Source organism: Rhinoderma darwinii, chromosome 5, assembly GCF_050947455.1.
Source record: "Rhinoderma darwinii isolate aRhiDar2 chromosome 5, aRhiDar2.hap1, whole genome shotgun sequence".
Lineage (NCBI taxonomy): Eukaryota > Metazoa > Chordata > Amphibia > Anura > Rhinodermatidae > Rhinoderma > Rhinoderma darwinii.
Window position 1 is genome coordinate 91,771,525 of NC_134691.1, and position 18,912 is coordinate 91,790,436.

Genomic DNA, 18,912 nt, shown 5'->3' on the forward strand with positions numbered 1-18,912 from the left:
TAATGAACATTGGTCTTTTCCATAAGTGAATGCGCTGCGGATGGTGCAAAGTAAATATTGCAATTTTTCCCTACATATGCCATTTCAGTGGTAAATATGTAGTGCCCAGCGTGTGCCACTGGAGACACATTCCAAAAAATGTTAAAAGGGTTCTCCCAAGTATGGTGGTGCCATATACGTGGAAGTAAACTTCTGTTTGAGCACACTGTATGGCTCAGAAGGGAGGGAGCACCATATGGCTTTGGAGCGTGGATTTTGCTTGGTAGTAGATTTGTTTGGAGTTAAGATGTTTCAGTTTATGATGTGGGTGTAAGCTGGGCATACATCAGGGGCATAGTCAGGTGGTAGAATAGTTGGGTTAAAAAAACAAAAACACAGTAGAATAAGGTGTGTTACCCTGTGAAGCAATCCTTTCTGCACAGTGTCGCACTGATAGACGGTGACCTTTCTTATCCCCGTTTTGGTACACACTCTGCACCTTGGGGAGTTTTAGCTGAAGACACCTAAAATGCAGCGATCGCATTTGATCGCTGCATTTAAGGGGTCAATGGCAGGGATCGGAGCGAACTTCGGTCCCCGTCATGACAGCAGGGTGTCAGCTGTAACATACAGCTTACATCCAGGGATGGTGGCACCGACTCCGCTTCTGAGCCCGTGTCATCCATTTGTCGTATGAATACGGAAAATTGCAGGAAGCACTGGCTTTCCATGACGTATCCATACAACAAATGTCTGGAAGGGGTTAGAAGATGGAAATCGCATTGGGTTACTGTGTAAACTAACTACTGCAAGTGCTTTTTATAGAACAGTACTAACAGACAAAAAAAAAAAATATTCTATTTTTGTGCACTACTGGAGCCCGGCTTTAATTCAGGTCTCCTAGAGTACAGTGCAATCCTATCTACTCATCCATATATTGAGAGTCTTACAGTAGTTACATGGGAATACCATAGAGAACAAGGGGACGTAACTATAACTAGGAGTGAGTCTGCTCGAATACCACACATAAAAAAGCGCTTTGCTATGTACACTTCCATGGTAAGACTATTACATAATTACTGAACTAAAACTAGCGATGCCAACTGCTGGGATTTATAGATGTGGAGCAAGAAGACACATAAGCCGACTCCAACGTTTCTTAATGTAAATTCTGATATTAGACACTATTGCATACGGACTGCTAACAAATATATCTCCCTCCCCAGACACTGACCTGTGGACCCGGGAGCGCTAGCAGCAGTTAGAAGTCTCTCACGTTGTTCTCCCCCTAAAGATCTTACTCCCGCCAGAAGAATTCGCGCCAATCGGAACGTCACGTGACAATTTTCGCGGGGATTTTCATCTACGTACACTAACTGGATGGAATGTTCCATACTAGCAGGGGGTTATTACTTAAACTTTTAGAAAAATTCTAGCACAAAAACACGGAATGGTGAGCAGCAATGGGATTGTAATAATACGTTTATTGAAATATAAATAGTCAATCATTTCCATAACGTTTCAATGAAAATATGTCAAATAGCACGTATCCTTTATTTCACTTAATGGTACAGTCACCGCGACATCAGACTTCTGCTGACAACAAAGCTGTATCTGCTGGCCACGGTAGTGGGCAGGAAATGTGAGCGCCTGCCAGTTCCGGTGTCATTGTGAAGGCTGATCCATATTTACTTCATTTGAAAAGTTACGAGATATATATTTTTATTTTCTTATTTAAAACATATATTATACATCAGCGAGCCGCGAAATGACTAACCAGACACTTTCCTCAGTGATACTTTAGGGTATATTCACACGGGAGTTTTTTGCAGGCAGAAAATTCTGCCTGGATAAATCAGCTCCGTTTTTTTAGGCCATGTTCACACAGTTTTTTGCAGGCAGAAAATTCTGCCTCAAAATTCCGTTTGGAATTTTGAGCCAGATTTTGATTTGCCTGCACGCCGTTATCCGCGATTTTTTCGCTCGCGCCCATTGACCGCCACAAGCAAAAACTCGAAATACGCTTTCTCTGCCTCCCATTGATGTCAATGAGAGGCCGGAGACGTAAACGCCAAAAAGATAGGGCGTGTCGCTTTTTCCAACGAGCTCGTGGGAAAAAACGCCTACGGCCTCCCATTGAAATCAATGGAAGGTTTTTTTTGGCGCGTTTTCCGTGTCAAAAAACTCATTGTGAACACGGAGCTTTTTGCAGGCAGAAAATCTGTCTCAAAATTCAGTTTGGAATTTTGAGGCAGATTTTGTTCTGCCTGCACGTCGATTTTTGTGGTGCGTTCCGCTCGTGGCCATTGAGCGCCGTGGGCAAAAAACGCTTTCTATGGCTCCCATTATTGTCGATGGGAGGTCAGAGGCGTAAACGCCCGAAGATAAGGCCAGGGTTGCCAACCTCCACTTCAGAAATTTCCGGACAACTGAGCTAAAAATCACCGACAGACCAACATTTTTACGAACACATTACAAAATCAAGAGTAAGGCCCCATGCACACGACCGTAGATTTAGTTCGTAATTACAGACCCTTTCATTTCAATGGCCGTAGAAACATTCCGTAAAAAATAGGACATGTCCTATTTTTTTTATTTTATGGGCCATGCTCCCATACTTTACAATGGGAGCACGGTCTGCAAATGCGGATGACTGTCCGCAGCCGGCCGTGCCCATAATCACAGATTGTGATTACGGGCACGGTTGTGTGCATGGGGCCTCAGTGATAATAAGGAGCATAACTAACACCTTTTATAAGTGATCACACAAGTGGGATAGTAAAAAGAAGAGGACGGGCACAACTGAAGTTGAATTAAAAAACGATTAACCCCTTAATACCGAAGGTGTTTTAAACCTTCGTGACCAGAGCAATTTTCGCAGTTTTGCTATTCACAGATGTAACGCAGTATAACTCTGTATGTGTTTTATGTATCGATGTGAATTTTGCACTGTTTTCTTGGGACATGCATTGCTTCCTTTTTGTGGTATATATGTATAGGTAACATTTTTGTTACTTTTTTTATAGCCCTGGAAAGACAGAAAAAAATGAAAAATTTTGATTTTTCATCATTTAAAATGTAACAGTTTGAAAATAAAAGTAATTGTATCATACAAATATATTGAAATATATTTTTTAATTTATCCTGATCATAAGGACACCTGACTTGGAGGTGTAGTTTACTTTTTTTGACCAGAAATATACTATAAAACATAAGTGCCCCTTTTTTCAATTGCGCACTAAAATGTCTTAATTTCGTTTTTTACACCATGGTAGTAATGTATGGGTAATGGACTTGAAGTCCAATAAATAATGGTAAAAAAACATTGTGTTCTACAAACTAGACACTCTAAAGTCTATTTCTAGCGGTTCAATTTCCGTTTTAACCCTTCACACTTTTTGGAGAATTTGTCCAAACTTGGGCCAAAAAAATGTAAATTGCATTTTTTTTTACAAAAGTTGCACTTTTCTTTAAGCCATTTCGAAACACCATATGACATACTGGTAAAAGTGACACCTTTCCACATTCTGCTATTTCTCCCGTGTACGGCGATACCAAATATGTGTGTCTAATCTATTATATGGACCCATTATAGGGCATATCATAGAAGAAGGAGTCCATTTTGGCTTTTGGAGGCCTTTTTACACCAGAGCTGATTTTAGGGAACCACGCTATATTTGCCGTGGTACTGCAGGTCATTTTAACAAGTATAAATGTCCTGCTAATATTCATCTAGGGGTATAGTGATTATTTTTAATAGGTGGAAAGAAATAAATAATATTTTTTTCCAGAAAATACAGTATTGCTGCATTTTTACAGTGACACATCATCCAATAAGCAACCCTTCCTTTTGGTTCTCCCTACACATACAGTGTGTGTAAAGGATCTGCCAGGCACAGCTTCGGGGTTAACTCCCAGAACTAATCAGTCAGCACCTGAGAATACATCCCTGAGACTGACTCCTGCTTCCACCATTCAGGCTGGCAGGCTTAGGAGTGGGAGAGCCTATCGTAACCTGGCCAGACTCAGCTAGCTCCCGCCCTCGGTCTATTTAAGCCTGCACTTCCTGTCCCTCGGTGCTTGTGATTCTTTCCTTGTGGTTTCCTGGCCCAGCTTCAGCTCCTGCTATTTTGATCCTGCTCCATACAGACCCTGGCTTACCGACTACTCTTCTGCTTTTCGTTTTGTACCTCGCACACTCCTGGCTTGACTCGGCTCGTTCACCACTCTGGTTGCTCACGGTGTTGCCGTGGGCAACGGCCCCTTTTCCTTGCTTGTGTTCCTTTGTATGTTTGTCGTGTTTGTCGTGCACTTACTGAGCGCAGGGACCGCCGCCCAGTTGTACCCCGTCGCCTAGGGCGGGTCGTTGCAAGTAGGCAGGGACAGAGTGGCGGGTAGATTAGGGCTCACTTGTCGGTCTCCCTACCTCCTGCCATTACAGTGTGAAAGTAAATGAGTTAATAATGTGGGTAATATCACGGTCTTTGCCTTCATAGATTCTAAAGGCAGATGTGTAGCCTGTACCGCTCTCACAGAGCTTGTAGATTTTAACCCCATATTTTGCTCTCTTTGAGGGGATGTACTGGCGGAATGAGAGCCTGCCTTTATAATTCATCAGCGATTCATCCACCGCTAGGTTTTTTTCGGGGTTGTACACCGGCATAAATGACTCCTCCAAAGTTTTTATCCGGGGCCTTATTTTATAAAGGCGGTCATGGCCTGGATCACTACGTGGGGGGCTGGTGATTGTCGTTAAAATGAAGGAAGCGGGGGGGGCGTGGCCTGGATATGGCGCTGGTGAGACGCGTGGTGTGAGAGCTCCGGTGTCCTGACTGACTTCCAGCCCGATTAACAGCGTCTAACAGCACTTTACATCGCACTAATGCAAAGGGGAACACGCAGTAAAGCTACCACACCGGCAAGAAGTGACCAAGGGAGAACGAGAGGCGGCATCCCCCACTATTTTACGGACCCTGGGTCACCTGCTTCCTCGCCTCAGCAAACCAATATCGCGTCCCGGGGTGCGGCCGCATCTGCAGCGCCTCCAGGAGCGAGATCGTCCTCGGAGCTGACACAAGACTTTCCATCTCTCCTGGTCCGGGGTGAGTCTACCATGGTCCCTTCACAGGGCATTGAGTGGGGTCCCGATATGCTGGCACTCACGTCACAGATGGCAGCCATTCCCACTAAAACGCATATGGAGGGATATATTTCCCGCCTTGAAGCGGTGTGCAAAACAGAGATACGTTCTCTGAAAGAGGACATCTATCATATTAATACTGCTGTGGCGGCCATTGAAGTAACCACGCAGACACTTCAACAGCAACAGGTGTCCCAACAAAGTTTATTATATCAGCATTCTGCTCACATTCAATTATTATTTGATATGGCTGATGACGCTGAAAATCGCAATAGAAGGAATAACATCAGAGTTAGAGGTATCCCTGAAGCTACAGGACCCCAAGATCTCATTCCTACATTGACTGGGATATTTAACACGTTATTGGAAAAACCGGTCGACTCCCGGTTGGAAATCGATAGAGCGCATCGCACCCTGGGCCCGAAAAGCACAGACCTGGCGAGGCCACGAGATGTAGTGTGCAGGGTATACTTCTTTCAAATTAAAGAGTCCATTATGCGTCAAGCGCGTAACATGGGTGTTTTGGACTTTGATGGTGCTCCGATGCAATTGCTTGCAGATCTTTCCCGCTCTACACTGGCAAAGCGGAGAGCATTAAGGCCGCTACTAATGGCACTTCGGGAGAAAGATATTCCGTATTCGTGGGGATACCCGTTTCAATTGCAAGTTTGACGAGGATCGACTACCTATTCGGTGTACTCCCCAGATGACATCCCTGAGTTCCTGGCTGCCTTGGACTTGCCTCCTATTGTTATTCCAGATTGGTCATTTTCTCCGCCATTGACACAGCGCCTGCCACGGCGTAACTCCAGCGTGGAGAATTACTCGGCTCCGGCTCGCCGCTGACGACTTCAGGCTCCGATAGTCCCAGAATCAACTCGTTTGGAACCATGATGTGAAACAAGTCTCTCCCATGGCCTCTTAGGACTTCCTTGATCGTGATGCTGTTTTTTGAGGCCAGGGGTAATGTGTTGAAACAGTCCTGTCCTAAACATGGGATTTATTATGTTGCTGTTTCTCTTTTTCTCCAGATCTTGAGTTACATAAATATTACTTGTCATGTTGCATTATGGTTTTAAAGGCTCTGAGTGGGAGCAGGTAGTTACAGTTTGGGCGCGACGATGATTTTCTCTTATTGGCTGCCATGCTCTAAGATGAAACAGTGGGTGGGGGGAGCCCGAGATGTAATGGCTTATCGCCTTGAATTTACTAATCCCTCTGACATCATACGCCCCTAGCTCGGTATTGATGGTCCCTTTGAAGGGTTCGGGAGATAGCATATGCCATGGTTAAGACACCCTCCCCCTCTCGATGGGTATATGGTTTTCTCAAGGAAGGGTCCCCTCAGTTGTAGCAGGGGAGAGATAGCTAGAGGGTTCTTCATCCTTCAATACCTACCCCTTATTCCGTGCTTCATGTGGGGTGTCTATTCATTGCTACTCCCTCCACCTTCCTGACAGGGCTCGTTGTATTGCATTATGTTCTGGTTTCTTCGCTTGTACGTGATAATGTCATACATTGGTGTGGTTCTTTTACAGGCGCCCTTTAAGGGCTAAACATATCATTGATCTGCCGTAGTTTTTCTGTTTTCTTTTTAATATGGTGGATGTTTATATCAATGTTCTCGGGCTTATGGAAGTTGGTTGGGATCATCCTTCTTCCATAGTTCAGTCAACTCCGTACGTAGGTGGTGTTCTTCTACCCATTGAACACTTTACAAATACTTCTCTCCCCTCAACTTAGTAGTTTTGGGGCTGGAACACCGTCTGTGGTGATTTCCATAGTGTCATAAGTGTTTTCTATCTCTCTTTGTTTTTTGTTTGCTTTTCTTCCCTCCCTCCCTGCCCCACTCCCTTCCCCACTTGTCGCCGTCCTCTTTCCTGATGAAGTCCCTAAAATGCTGCTCATTAAATGTACGCGGATTCAATACGCCGCAAAAACGCTCTCAGATTTTGTATCATATGCATAAGCAGCGTGTCCAGATTTTGTTTCTACAGGAGACGCATTTCAAGAGTGACCATGTGCCTACTTTGACTCATAGGTACTATACACAGTGGTTCCACAGTACCAACCCGGAGACTAAGTCAAGAGGAGTGAGTATTACGATACATAGATCTCTTCCGGTTTCTATTGTGGAGACCCGATCTGATGCTCAAGGGCGCTTTTTGTTTGTGAAACTTCAGGTCTGTGGGAAACTGTTCACAGTGGCTAATCTATACCTCCCTAATCATGATCAGGTGCGCATTTGCAGGAGCTACTTGACAGAACTTGCTAACTTTGCAGAGGGCCTCTTGATCACAGCTGGTGACTTTAACTTCGTCTTGGACTGAGTTATGGACTCGTCTTCGGGCAGGTCCTCGGTGGCAGCTTCACAGCTATCTGCTGTAAAGGATCTGCCAGGCACAACTTCTGTGTCAACGCCCATAGGTAATCAGTCTGCACCTGCTTCTATGTCTGTGAGACTGACTCCATCTTCCACCACTCAGGATGGCAGGCTTAGGAGTGGGAGAGCCTATCACAGCCTGGCCAGACGGAGCTAGCTCCCGCCCTCTGTCTATTTATACCTGCCTTTCCTGTTCCTCCTTGCTTGTGATTCTTCTCGTTTGGTTTCCTGGCCCTGCTGCAGCTTCTGAACTATTTGACCCTGCTTCATACTGACCCTGGCTTGTTGACTACTCTCTTGCTCTGCGTTTGGTACCTCATACACTCCTGGTTTGACTCGGCTTGTTCAGTACTCTCCTGCTCTTCGTTTGGTACCTCGTACACTCCTGGTTTGACTCTGCTCGTTCACCACTCTTGTTGCTCACGGTGTTGCCGTGGGCAACTGCCCCATTTCCCTTAGCTTTGTGTTCCCTTGTCTGTTTGTCTGTCGTGCACTTACTGAGCGTAGGGACCGTCGCCCAGTTGTACCCCGTCGCCCAGGGCGGGTCGTTGCAAGTAGGCAGGGACTGAGTGGCGGGTAGATTAGGGCTCACTTGTCTGTTTCCCTACCCCCATCATTACATCTGCCCTTAAGGCTAAACTTTTTGCCATGCAGCTGGTGGATATTTGGAGGATACTTAACCCTCAAACAAAGGATTACACCTTTTATTCTCCGGTCCACGACATGTATAGCAGGATAGACATGTTCTTTCTAAGTCATCACTTATTGTCCTGGTCCCCGGTGTCTCAGATTGGTTCTATGATCTGGGCCGATCATGCGCCAGTTTTCTTCTCGCTGCAGTTCCCGGGTGGAGGGGCGAAGGAATGGCATTGGAAGCTAAATCCTCTTCTTTTAAAGGATTCGGTATGCCAAACGACTGTCACCTGTTCGATCTCCGAGTTCCTAGATCATCACGCCTTGGATTCCACCCCCCTACCGACACAGTGGGAAGCACTGAAGAGTGTTGTGAGAGGCATCTTTATCCAACAAGGTTCCAGACTAAAAAAGGAGAGAGCTTTTAAAATGAAGGAGTTGCTGTCTCGTAGTCAGTCCCTGGAGTCCGCTCATAAACAGTCCCGACAGCCTCACACGTTAGCGGAGTTATCAGAGGCCAGGAATTCCTTGAGAGGGTTGTTAGATCAGGCTCAGACCTCTTTCAGAGATCGTGCTAGGAGTTTCTTTTATCAACACTCTAATAAGTGTGGCAGAGCACTAGCTAGAGCGCTCAAGCCACGGGTCCCCACCTCTTATATTCCAAGGATTAAGACGTGCTCGGGCAACATTAAACATAAGCCAGAAGATATAGTGCAAACCTTTCGGGAGTATTACCACTCCTTGTATAATCTAAGGGGCCCGTTACAAGATATGTCTCCTGCTGCACTGCAAGGGAAAATTGACCAATATGTGGCTAAAACGGCGTTGCCAGAATTGGAAAGGGCTGAGACTGACGAGTTGTGCGCGGATTTCTCCGAAACTGAAATCCATGGCGTCATCATGTCTGCCCCGTCGGGTAAAAGTCCGGGTCCGGATGGTTTCCCGACGTCCTTTTACAAGGCTTTTCTTCCGCAGCTCCTTCCCTTTATGACTAGGATATTCAACTCGGTCACGTCAACGATGCCCTTCACCCCGCAAACGTTAGAGGCTACCATCACGGTTATACCTAAACCAGGGAAGGATCATTCTATCTGTGCCAACTACCGCCCGATTTCCCTAATAAATGTAGATGTTAATCATTATTCCAAGGCAATTGCAAATAGATTGGCGCCTCTTCTTCCGAGAATCATTCATACCGATCAAGCGGGGTTTGTTCTCCGGAGAGAAGCGAGAGACAATACCAATAAAACTCTTCTCTTGATGTCTCACGCGAAGAAACTGTCCATACCCACTTGTCTAATCTCGGTGGATGCAGAGAAAGCTTTCGACCGGGTCCACTGGGTATTCTTAAGATCGGCCTTGCAACAAATGGGAATTGGCCCGGTAATGATAGAGAGGATCCTTTCTCTATATCAGAAACCCATGGCTAGAGTCAGGGCCAACGGACTCTTCTCCACGGTCTCTACAGATTGCTAACGGAACCAGACAGGGTTGCCCACTGTCCCCATTACTATATGTTATCACAATGGAACATTTGGCAGTGGCTATCCGTAAATCTCCGGATATCACCGGGATTCGGGTAGACCGCGAACATCATAAACTGGCGTTATATGCAGACGACCTCTTACTATTCATTACTAATCCTGTAATTTCCTTCCCGGTTCTCATTCGGGAATTTGAGGAGTTCGGACGGGTTAGTAATTTCAAGGTCAATTACACAAAGACGGAAGCGCTTAATGTCTCACTTCCACAGGGGTTGGTCGATCTTCTAAGATCATCCTTCTCTTTTAAATGGCAAGCGATATCTATCAAATACTTGGGGGTTCAGATTCCCGGTACTCTGGCGGATCTGTACTCCCTCAATTATCCTCCCTTAATGCAGCGGACGCTGAAAAATCTACAATCTTATGACAGAGCACAATTGTCATGGTTTGGACGTATTAATGCCATCAAAATGGATATCCTCCCTCGGTTCTTGTATCTATTTCAGGCTATCCCTGTTCTGGTTCCTCGGACATATTTTAAGACTTTAGAGGTAGCATTTCGTAAGTTCGTCTGGGGCACTCTGAGGCCTCGCATTCGTTTGAGCTCATTGTCTCGCCCTAAACTGAAAGGTGGAGCGGGACTCCCGGATTTGGGGACGTATCACCAAGCTGTTGTTCTTTCTAGAGTGATAGATTGGTTTCATAATGGCACCAAAAAACAATGGGTGGGGATTGAGAGGTCCTTCGTGGCGCTCTCTCTGAGATCGCTGCCGTGGATTTTGCCGGACCATCGACCGGCCCTTTCGACCCTTCCTATGCTTACCCACCACTTTCTCACTCTATGGGACAGATCGATGGTTCGAAAGGGGCTTTCCCACAGACCGGGGCTTCTTAGCCCTCTGTTTGATAACTCTGAGTTTCCACCAGCTGTTAACAAATCTACCTTTTTGAGCTGGACCGCTTCGGAGGATACAAGGCTGTGTCAGGTGATGTCGGATGGGGGTCGCCTCCCTCTGTTACATGTGTTGAGAGAGACCTGCCCGGAGAGGACTCTTTCATGGTTGGAATATGCACAATTGTCTACCTTCCTGCACTCGGCCCTGCCAGATGGTATGTGTATCTCCACGACCACGTCCTTTGAGTCGCTGTTGCTTTTACAAGAGTCACCTACTCGTGTGATTTCCAGGATGTATGCCATCCTCTTGGAGACTTCTGTCACTCAGCTACCTGCATATGTTAGCGCATGGGAAGAAGACCTAGGTTTCTCTATATCTTTGCTTGATTGGGACAGGGTTTTCCTCCTGACCCATAAACTGCCTATGGCATGCTATGCCCAGGAGAAAATTTTTAAAATATTGAGCAGATGGTACCGTTGCCCGCAGATCTTGCATAAAATGTACCCAGAAGTGTCAGATGTTTGTTGGCGGTGTGGCAACGAGTCTGGCACGATGCTGCACATATGGTGCCCGGTGTTGCAGACTTTCTGGAAAGCGGTATTTGACATCTATGCATTGATGGAGAGTACTCCTATCATACCTACTTCTCAGATGGCTCTCTTATCCATGATTCCGGGTCCTCTGCCAGGCATAAAAAAGGGCCTACTCAGGCATTTTCTGACGGCAGCACGGACAGTTATTCCTAGATATTGGAAGACTTCTGCTGTACCTACGATTGGTGAATGGGTTGCGGAAATGGACCTACTGTGTAGAATGGAGTCTCTTCTTGCGGAAGACAGGGGCTGCTATGATACTGTTCTTTCTCTGTGGAACACATGGTCATCCTTCAAATCTGGTCCTCATTTCTCAGACTGGTTGAGCTAGAGAATCCCATATAGTGGTCTGTATGGCCAGGTCCTAATTGGGCTATCTTCATAAATAGAGGCGGTTCGATATTCCTCTTGTGGTAATATCTCTGCTACTAGCGCTCATTATATTCCTCTTCTTCCTTCCCCCTCTCTTCCTTTGTCCATCTTGTACGTTCTTTCGCTTTGTCTTCTTTTGGGTTGTCTCAACTTCTCCTCTTTTCACCTGTTTAGGGAGGGGTTGGTCACTTTTCAAAATGTGTTTCCAGTCAGGAATTATGTGCCTTGCAAATATAGAGGGGCACTCTCTGCCTCATATGCCATGTGCCTGACTGTATATATTTTTCTAATGTAGGTGACAACCGCCCCTGAGTAACAAGGATATTGTTGTATATAAGCATTCGCTTCTATCTATATGATTTGATATGATATGTTATGTTATGATTGATTACGAAAGTATTCCTGCACTTTGTTCTTGTTTGTAAACTTTGCAATAAAATCGAAATTATGAAAAAAAAAAAAAATGAAGGAAGCGCATTAGCACTTCATATCGGCTTCTGGTCATAACGGCTGGAAAAACAGGTGTGGCATGTGTAGGGCTTGTTGCCCAATATGACCGGATTAAGGGCTTTTTCACTAACCCCATGTTGAGGATGACCCCTACATTTTTTTTAAGTTTGCCTGTATTTGTGGGGTGCCACTTCTTTGCATAGGAGGACGTTGGCTTTTCAGCAAAGAATTGGCGAGCATACAGATTGGTTTGGTTAACAACCAGCTCCAATAGTTCATCTGTAATGAATATGTTAAAAAAATCGAGGGCCGTAAAATTTTCCACATTAATATTTGTCCCTGGTGTGGCAATAAATTCTGGGATATTAGGGGAAAATGACTCTGTGGGTACCCACGCAATATATTCTGGGGGAATAGAGTGGGCCGTGTCTTGTGGTACTTCTGCGACATGCCCTGTGCTTGTGGACTCTGCAGCGACACTTGAATTGCAGAAAGCGTATCACTGTCGTCGCTATCACTGGTAGACAACATTTCTACCTCGGACGCGGTTTCTGTATCGCTTTCATCAGAGTCAGAAATTAACATGGCGTATGCCTCTTCCACCGTGAACCTTCTATGGGCCATTGTAATTACACACACGTACAACAAAGACTGTAACCAGACGCACACGCAGACAAATTTTATTATTTTTTCCTTTATACAGACAAAAATACACGGACTCCACAAAAAACTGATGACGAACAAACACGTAGATTATAAAACTTATTTTTTTACATATATTTTTTTTAAACTTTTTTTTTTTGCACAAAAAAAATACACAGACCTCACACACGTACGCTACACAAAAACCCTAAGCTAAACCTAGACTAAACCTAGGCTAACCCTAGACTAACTCTAGAATAGAACCTAGAATAACCCTAGACTAACCCTAAGGGCGCGTTCACACGTGGCGGAATTGCTGTGGAATTCCGCTGCGGACAGTCCGCAGTGGAATTCTCCTGCGGCCGTTTTTTACATTTGTTTCTAAATATTTTTAAGCAACTTAGTTCAGACATTGCGGAAAACTCTGTTGCGGACCATAGGCTGCGGTGCAGAATTTTCTGTCCGCAGCATGCACTGTCTGTTGCGGAGAAGAAGCGGAATTTCACTGCGGATTTCAGCCTTTGCAATTCAAAAAATGAAATCTGTGACAAGTCCGCTGTCTTTTCTGCAACGTCTGAATTACCTGTCAAATATGCAAATGTTGGTGCAGATTCGTTGCGTAATTGCTCCAAATCTGCACCAACATTTGCAGCGGAAAAACTCCGCCACGTGTGAACGTGCCCTAAGGCTATGCCTAGCCTAGGTATACAATTGAAGTTTATATAAAGTTTATATATTAGATTTATTGTAATTTGGTGTCACAGTAAAATTCTCTCTGTCTCTTCTCATACAAAGTAACAAGTGTGAGGAGAGACAGATAAGAGAAACACTTCTTTTTTCATTTTGTGATCGATGTGAATGGTTCTCACAGTGATCACATGAACGGAGACCATTGTTTTTGGTCTCCGATCATCACTCTGAAGCCAAGGCTGTTGCTAACAGCCTTGGCTTCAGAAGCAGATTACCCGATGACCGGGAAAACCGCTCCTATGCGGCCCCCTCCCGCCCAAACCACTCAGATGTCGCGCTTGCTATTGATTCCCACATCTGAGGGGTTAAAACTGATCGGAGCCCTAAGGCTAGAATCTCCACACCAGGCTTTCTGTCTAAACCATTCCGTCTATGTAAAGGTACAAGACAGGGGTGCCCGCTATCGCCACTGCTGTTCAATCTGGCTTTGGAGCCGCTGGCACGTTATCTGGCGTCATCCAATTTATATACGGGCATAAGGGTGGGGGAGATGGAGGTCAAGGAAACGTTGTTTGCAGATGACATCTTGTTATTTCTCGCAGACCCCCTTAAAGATGTTCCGCGTATCTTCCAGGCATTGAACGACTTTGGGAGCTACTCAGGGTACAAAGTTAACACGTTAAAATGCCAGTTATTAGATTTGGGAACGCAGGACCCAACATATAGGCGGTCCCTAGCCTCCCTGGATGTTGAGATGGCTAAGTCAAACATTACTTATCTGGGTATTAAAGTGGGTCGGGCACCCAACTCGCTGTATGATCTAAATTATCCCCCCCTTATACAAGATATCCAAGCAGATCTTCTGAGATGGCACAGTCTACCTCTATCACTGATGGGAAGGAGCTGTTTGGTCAAAATGTCAGGATTTGCGAAATTACTCTACCCGCTCCAGACTATCCCACTTCTGGTCAAGCACTCAGATATCAATACACTCAACTCATCATTTACCAAATTCATATGGGGGGGGAAGAAACCAAGAATAGCGCTCACGAAACTCATGATGAGGAAGGCGGAAGGAGGGGTCAATTTCCCTAACATTCGGGGTTATAACCTGGCCTGCTTGAGTAGACATCTGCTAGATTGGAAACACAACACAGAGTTCCACTCCAATACTAGACTGGAGAGACAGCTAGCAAAACCTTGGGATCTCATGGCTCTGGTACACACAACGTTCACTTGTCTCCCAAAGATCGTCAAGAAATCATCTCTGTTACGAGATACCATCATTGCCTGGAAGGTATTGCGCAAACACTATAACCTCTCTTATCGCATTTCAAAACATATGCCCTTATGGCAGCACCCAGAGTTTGCAGCAGGAAGATCTAACAAGCTAATGTCAGAATGGAGGGAGAAAGGGGTAGCGACTCTGGGGGATATGTTCCACGCGCAGGATAAGAGGTGGTTAACCTTGCAGGAGCTCCAGAATAAATATGTTTTTGTTCGGCATCAGCACTTACAGTACTTACAACTAGTTAATCACTGTAAAACTAAACTAGCGGATGTAGCGGATGAGGTCCCCCCCAACCTGTTTGATTCATGGTTCACGGACAATCACAGACACTCCATTTCCCAATTATATAGTACACTCAGACCAACACTAGTGAAGATGTCCCCGGGGCAGGCCTTTGGGAGATGGGAAAAACTGTTTAATTTACCAGGCATTGAAAAGCATATTGAAAAAGGGCTGGTGGATTTCAGGGCACACGTGCACAACGAAAACTGGAGGGAAACTCATCTGAAGATCATTCACCAAGCAATATATGCATTTACCCTGGCCCCCTCCGCCTCACAACCAGATAGGAAAACGTCATGCCCTAGATGTAATATCTCAAAGACAGACATGTATCATGGCCTTTGGGCGTGTGCACATATTCAGCCATTCTGGGGGGAGATAACATCCTTATTGCAGCAGGTGGGCAGGTTCCATGGGAATTTAGGGCCAATGGAGGTCTTATTCCATATACAACATGATGGAGAATTAGAAGAGACAGAAACGACACATTTAGCTCCCATGGCCCATGCCACACTGATAGTGGCAAAGAGGTGCATACTCCAAAACTGGCTGGTAGCTGAAGTACCGACTCAGAACATGGTGGTCCAGGGGTTGAGGAAACTGTTTTATCTAGACCGCATTGGTATATTACAGAATAAAGACACGCAGAGCAAAAAATTCTTTGAGAAATGGAAGCTTTTCCTCACAAAATATTTCACCAGTGAAGAACGAAGGGACATCATAGATCCGTTTACGGGAACGTCATGGTACTTGATTGAAGATCTTAAGGGCATTTTAGGGGCACTGAAAATATCACGGGAGTAAAGCATATATATCCACTGGGATTTCTTTATTCTTGCGGACTAGCTGCCTGAGTTGGTGAACTGCTTCACGAAGCTCCAATTGTTATGTATGCTCCAATTTCTTATTTGTTCTGTGTATTGTTTAGTTATGTAAGTTAGGCAGATATGCAAAGTTATGTAACAATGTTTACAGGAATACCCGACAGGTGGGGTTAAAGGAAGGGAAGGATAGAGGAGATAGAGGAGATGAAGGAGGGCTGATAGCCCATGGGGAATAACTTCCAAGATCAAACCTAGTTTGCTGGGAAGCATTCACTATCACATGTTCATTTATACATTTTTTGTAATGTTTATTATTATGGCAATGCATTACTGTATGATTTGTGTTTTTTTTGTGTGGTGAAAAAATTCAATAAAAATATGTTTAAAAAAAAAAAAAAAAAAAAAAAAAAAACTGATCGGAGACCACTGCAGTGTTTATTTCTGCCGGACGCTACGGACGGCAGAAAAAAACCACTGGGTTTTTGCGGACTGTCCATAAATTTAGGGCATAAATAGGGCATGTCCCTTCTTTTTCCCCGAGACAGTTTTTCCACTTTTACACTTCTCTCCATTCATTTATTCTGCAGATAGTGATCTTACTAGATCACTATGTGCAGCCACATACACACACTAATGTTACTCAAGTGTCCTGACAGTGAATAGACACCAATACCAGCCAGGACGTGATGTCTGTTCAGAATCCTAACACTTCGGTAACGTTTGTGTGAGATTTACAGCACATCAAGCGTAATCTCGTTTTAAATGACAGTTTACAGCGTAATCTCGCGAGATTACGCTTGCTTTGCTGTAAATCTCACACAAACGTTACCGAAGTGTCAAGATTCTGAATAGACATCACGTCCTGGCTGGTAGTGATGTATATTCAATGTCAGGACACTTCAGTAACGTTAATGTGTGAGTAAGTAGCTGCAAATGTAAATGAATGGAGAGAAGTGTATGACACTGATTGGTCACTGATTGGTTAGTTTCATACACTTCTCTCCACAAAGCCCACTTGGTCAAAAAGTTGTCCATTAAGAAAGTCATCAGCATAAAGCTAAAAGAGGTCATAACTCAGTCAAAAATGATTGTTTTTCTAAATAAAAAACACGGCTGTAATCTACATTACAGCGCCGATCACATTATGTAGAAGATAGGCCACTTATAATGTGGTGACAGAGCCTCTTTAAATGCATCATATAAGAAAAAATTAGCAAAAGGTATATACCATGTGATACGATTTGCAGGGCCTGAGGCTGCACATGACCCATGAATTTAAAGGGAAACTGATCACATTATGTACAAGATAGGGCACTTATAATGTGGTGACAGAGCCTCTTTAAGACTCCTAGGGGGACCAGTAAAAAAAAAAAAAAGTTAAATACAGTAAAATAAAGTTTTTTTTAATATATAAAAATATTAAAAGTTAAAAGTGTCACTTTTTTGGTCACATCATCTCCCACAAAAAATGGAAGAAAAAGTGATAAAAAAAAGTCTCATGTTACCCAAAATGGTACCAATAGAAACTACAGCTTGCCCCGCAAAAAATAAGCCCATTTATTGATCAGTATGAGCTCAATAGATGGAAAAATAAAAAAGTTATGGCTATCAGAATATGGCGCCCCACAAATAATTGTTTTTACAGTTTTCCACTACATTATATGGTACAATAAATAGGCAGTGAAAATCTACAACTTGTCCCGCAAAAAAGCAAGTCCTCTTACGGCTATATTGATGGGAAAATAAAAAAGTTATGGCTTTTGGAAGGTGGGAAGGAAAAAACTAAAGTGAAAATCCGAAAAATGGCTGCTGTGGGAAGGGGTTAAACTTCTCAGAATTCAGTTAGTGGAAAACTATTTTACATCAGTTTATTTCCGATTGCCTTCAGTTTGTCAGTTTTTTCCATCCAGATAGCATTAACCCCTTAGGGGACAGCCTGTTTCGGACTTATGGACCAGGCCATTTTTTTCAAATCTTACATGTGTCACTTTATGTGGTAATAACTTCAGAATGCTTTTATTTATCCAAGCGATTCTGAGAGTGTTTTTTCGTGACACATTGTACTTTATGTTAATGGTAAAATTTGGTCAATACATTCAGTGTTTATTTGTGAAAAACACCAACATTTTAGATAAAGTTTGCAAAAATTAGCTGCTTTCTAAATTTTAATGTTTCTGCTTGTAAGACAAATAGTAGTACCACACAAAATAGTTACTAGTTAACATTTACCATATGTTGACATCGGTTTTTTGGACGTCCTTTTATTTTTCAGGGATGCTACAAGGCTTATAAGTTTAGCAGCAATTTCACATTTTCAAGAAAATTTCCAAACCTATTTTCGTAAAGAACAGTTCAGTTTTGAAGTGGCTTTGAGAGCCCTATATATTAGAAATATAAATAACCATAAATAACCCTATTTTAAAAACTGCACCCCTCAAAGTATTCAAAACAGCATTTAGAAAGTTGCTTAACCCTTTAGACATTTCACAGGAATTAAAGGAAAGTGGAGGTGAAATTTACAAATTATTTTTTTTGTAGGAAATTCATATAAATAAAAAAAAAATTCTGAAACACAAAAGGTTTTACCAGAGAAACGCCACACCAGCAGTGACTAGCAAGGAGGGAGGTTGTGTGTTTGGGAGCTGCTGTGTGTGTGCTGTGAGTGTGGACCACACCCGGAATCCAGGGAGTTTCCTTTCTTTCACCAGCCCAGGTTTCTATCACCTGCCTGGGCTAAGGAAGCTTCCCTGAAGGAGGCTCCATTCATACATGGAGCCTCAGACCTCTACCCCCTGGAGCATGCAGGCGGGGGGTAGGGGGTCTTCCCAACCTGCTGGGAGCGTGCAGCCAGCATCAGGGGTGAGAAGGTCATCCCGTGGAAAGATCTGTGCGGCCCCCCCTGATGCTGGGGCTCTGGAAGGAGCCAGGAGGAGAGACATGGCGGATCATCCAGGTGGAGGACCAGAAGGCCCAGCAAGGCCAGATGCCAGACCTGAGGACCAGAGCACGGTAGAGGAATGGGGGCTACTGCGGTCGGGAGAGTCGGTGGAAACCTTCAGCTCCCGCCTAGCTGCCCGGCTGGAAGAATACCGGGACCTCGGTAAGTCCCTGCGGCGGCTGCGGGAAGATCTGGCGGCCGTAAGGGGACGAGCAGCTAAAACATCAGGCGCCAAGAGGTCCCGGTATAATCTACAGGTAAAGGAAATACTGGAAGAAATTAATATGGTGGAGGAGAGAAAGATGGAGATTGTGG

General features: G+C 44.4%; 1 protein-coding gene across 1 annotated transcript in view; it reads right to left on the minus strand.

The window, feature by feature from the left end:
• Positions 1 to 1,321, minus strand: part of MCM4 (minichromosome maintenance complex component 4) — a 44,634-nt gene extending 43,313 nt beyond the window's left edge. Inside the window, exon 1 of the mRNA XM_075826263.1 lies at positions 1,214 to 1,321. The gene's annotated coding sequence lies outside the window, so the exon portion shown is untranslated. The remainder of the gene's footprint in view (positions 1 to 1,213) is intronic.
• Between the last annotated feature and the right edge of the window lie 17,591 nt (positions 1,322 to 18,912).